Source organism: Myodes glareolus, chromosome 11, assembly GCF_982192425.1.
Source record: "Myodes glareolus chromosome 11, mMyoGla1.1, whole genome shotgun sequence".
In the NCBI taxonomy this organism is placed as follows: Eukaryota; Metazoa; Chordata; class Mammalia; order Rodentia; family Cricetidae; genus Myodes; species Myodes glareolus.
In genome coordinates this window covers 11,111,160-11,115,643 of record NC_142036.1, presented here as the reverse complement: position 1 = coordinate 11,115,643, position 4,484 = coordinate 11,111,160, and positions in this window count along the sequence as shown.

Here is a 4,484-nt window from a genome sequence, read left to right as displayed (position 1 = left end):
GCAGACTCTAAGGTATGTTCCTCTCACTTTCCTTCCTTTTGTTCCAGTCTGTCAGTATTGTTTTTGGATACTCAAAACTGCTGCAACTTTTTTCTTCCCTATCTATGATTCCTTCCAGATGAAGCGAGCAAGGCTTTTTTCTTTCTTTCTTTCCTTCCTTCCTTTCCTTCCTTCCTTTCTTTTTTATTATCTTTTGTTACAAATGAACACATATCAAATATACATACATATATATATATATATATATGCTTCTGAGAAGATTGATTCCTTTCAGCAAAGATATGAATAATGTGTATCATATTTTATTAAAATATTTTAATGATTAGATTAAGGACCTAAGACTGTAATTCCTAAGTAGATACCACACAGTCCATCCTCATGGGAACAGATATGAAGTGAAGGTGTGTGAAAGTGAAAACCTAAAGGAGAGAATGAATTTATCTTACAAGGAAAATTCTTTAGTGCTGGTAAATTCAGTGATATGTATTGAAAAAGCATAGACATAAATATATAAAAGAAAGGTGTAAAAAGAAATTATTCCCCCACACAGATCCTAGCATCACAAAAGATCCTGCACACTCCAACCAACAGAGTGATCCAACAGCTGTAATAGAATGGGAGGTGAGCTACAAAGATGCTTTACCTGGTGACTAGGACAAATACCCAAGTCTCGACTGCTGTCACCAGCTGCATTGTTCTCCTAGTCTACATGCTGGAGCCTTCTCAGGATCAATGACTTTCCACACAAGTTATGGCAAGCTAGACAGCATGTTTAGTGTATTGTCTGATGTGCACACATTGTTGTGAGGACTATGTTGAGTGTAAAGCTTTTCAAGATTCATGAGTTATTGATCATACTTGACCTTTCTTGTCAACTTGAATCCTTTCCTATTTCAACCATGAAACCCAACAGAGACTCTGACAAAATCTAGGGAAGCCCACCATTTAGAGTCCTAAATTATTTCACCACTTGATCCCATTGCCCACTGTAGAGCCAGTTCGTTGTGTGATGTTCTCCATCTCTTTTGGGTCAGAGTACACACACACAGAGAGAGAGAGACACACACAAACACGCACACGCACACACACACACAAACACACACACACATATATATACATACACACACATATATATTTGTATACACACACAGATTGTGTGTGTGTGTGTGTGTGTGTGTGTGTGTGTATACACCTCACGGTTGAAAATACATTTTTATAGATGACCAATTCAAATATGTCTACGCACCAAACATGTAGAGAGATTTTCTGGGTGATGTGCATAGGCTGGTCACACATATGGGAGTGTAGCTCTTCATGCCCCTCTGCTCTTGTTCAGGGTGACTTTGACATGATTACTTTCTCACCTCCTTTCTGTTCATAGGGATGCCCTTTATGGATACTGTTGTCTAGACTCATACTTATTCTCCTTGATGTGCTTTTGACACCACAATACTTGGTTTATCATAAACTTTCAGATTATCCATTATAAGTGACAGAGTGTTCTTATAATTGTCTCCAGAGATGATCAATTGGTCCTTGACAGAATTTGCATATTTTATTGCGACACAAGTTTTACATGTATAAGATCCTTTCTAGTCCCTTTCCTGGAACATGGAAGATCCAGTGCATATAGTAATCCCTGAAGGTAAATCTAGAGGCGCACAGTGTAGTTACAGGGTTACCCCAGGCTACAACCATCCATCTCCAGAATCCACTAGCTGCACCTCTCACATGAGACCTGTAAACACCACGGTACTGTGCACTAAACTGTTATACATGTCCACTTTCCTTCTCACTCACATCCACGTACAAACTCAGCATCTCTTCTTTGTAAAATTGCTTTGTAAAAGACCAAGAAAAAAAAACCCAAGTTATCCTCAATTGTATGGTAAATGGTCTGTGTTCAGTGATCACTGAATGAACAGATCTGGAAATCCTGGTCTGGGCAACGCTTACAGAGCTGCAGGGTTAGGTCCGGGCTGGTTTTCCTGAGGAGAATAAGGTCCTGTTTGTATTTTCCTGCTAATTGTATTCTCTTAACCTGGGCTCAAAAGTGAGGCTATACTGAAGGCAGACTTCATGTTCATGGTAGGTACTGTAACAATGATAGGATTCAAGGAAACCTACCCAGTAATGTGGTTATGTGCTGGAAATATACAACACTTTTAACATCCAAGGCTCATTTATAACACTAAGGTTCCTAGATAACTGAGTTACATGTTTTCAGTTCATCAAGAAAGCCTCATTCTCAGACAATCATGTGTACAGTTGTGGAAAGCACCATAATATAATTTTTCTTCAGAAGAAAATCTGAGGCATGGGAGCATCATTTTCTGTAACTCTTTCCTAGCAATTGAGGAAGGCCAGGGTTTTCCTGTGTTCCTTCCCATACTTTTGGAATTTCAAATTGCCCCCATGAGAAATATCAGGATGAACTTGTCATATGTCATGACTTGAATTCATTAAATTCTCAGATTGTTGACTAACACTCTATTGTGTCTGGTGTTTTCAGACCCTGTAGAAGCCTATGGTCTATCTTGTGGATCAAATGACCTCAGAATGTGGCACCTCACTGGTCTCATTCTTCATTACACACATGCATCTGTCCTTGTATTTAGAGCCTTAGTTGTACAGAAGACATCAAGGAGGAAGGAAAACTTCACAATAAAGTTAATCACTAACATATCGGTAAATCATAATCGTTTGGACTGCTTGTTTACGTCAAGAATGAAACTATGTGGATGATTCCTCTATCTACTCTGCAAATAAAACCACGTGAGAAGCAAGTCTGAGGGGCTGAGATGACCCATAGGAAGCATCAACACATTCCAGCACTTCTTCACCAACAGTTTAGCTCAGGGGCAACAGAGCCAAGACAAAACTTTGGGGTCTTTGATGAGACAACCCAGCCTGATTAATGAACTCATTTTGGAAACATGGGTATATAGTAATATTTGGCCTCTCTTTTCATTTACTTTGGAGTAGCAGTCTTCCATCCAGAGCCCTCATCTCCATATGTTTCCTCCCTCTGAGGATTAACATTTACTTTATGATCGTACAGGAAGTATAAGAACTGTGGTGTTTAGTTCTCTGAACAAATTCATTAGCAAAGGTTTTCAAAAGAGTTAACGTAAGTCTGATGGAAATAAAAGGCATTCACTACAATGGCCAGTCTCATTCATCATCCTGGCTGGACCATTTTCCAGTTATTGAGTCATTAACTAGCCCTCATGTGACTGTGAGCTGACCTAGCCATGATAGAAGTCTTGGCTTCCTGTTGGTCAGGAACAAAGTCCTCACAGAATTGTATGGACCTAATGCTGGAAGGGCAGGGCAGAGAAGATGCAATTGGTTTGTAGGATCAGTCTTGTCTCCTACTGTGACTTCCAGATGCTTTGCCTAATAGCTGAACTTAGCAATACCAAACTCCTTTCTGGCCATTTTTTTTCAAAACTCACAGAACACCAGAGCATCCCAGCCTCAGTCAAAGGTGAGACAATCTGAGCATGTCTTGATCAGTTCTCAGGTGCCATCACATTTTCACTGAAAAAATAAAATACTCTGCTTTTCAGTGTTTATCTGTTCTTTCTTAGTGACACTGTCCACAGAATCTCGACACACAGTGAGGAATCATCAGTTATTTCAGGTTCCTGTAGAATCCAAGCTTGAGTAGACATGAGTTGCAGATAATCTGTCGCAGATTTTACAGCAGATACTACACCTCATGCTTGCTGAGAGGCAGTGTAAATTAGCCATTGGAAGTAGACTGCAGTAAAGAAAGAGGATGAGCATGTGAAAAGAAAATTCCCTAAGCCCTTTAAATTAGGTAATTATATGAGTAAAACAACAAATAAATATTAAAGAAGAAAACAAAGGACATGCTATCTGTTGAGTAGATTAGGAACTGCCTTCAGCTAACTGACGATCAGATAGTGACACTGGTTGCACTATCCTTACAGACTCAATGATGGAGCCTCCCACACATTTTATTACCAGTTCCACATCTGTGTCTGAAGTGCACATATTTTGTGAAGATGGAGTTAGAATGAAGACTATCAGGGGTCTTAGGTCTTTGACCCTGCCTGATTCCCTTGCTGGCTCTAACTTGAATCCCAGTGCTCTCACCATGGTGAATATTGAGACTACCCTGAGTCTAGTACCAGACTAATTCCCAGAGACTTTGGCCCTTTCAGGGTATGTTCCCAGTCCCCATACAGAAACACTTCGTCCTTTTGTGATACTCTGTTCAGAGGATAGCATGTCTTTATAAAAGTAAGTTCTGTAATCCCATTTCTTGCCACACAAAAATCCCTGAATGGGATCAATACTGCTAGCTGCAAATAAATACAAAACATTTGGCATGGCAGCCAACACCTCTGGGATATAGAGACAATGTTATATATATGGAACACTGGCCACCAAGTATAGCCAATTGATAAGATCTGGGGTCAATGAAATATTTGCCTAAAACATATGGTGCTGGC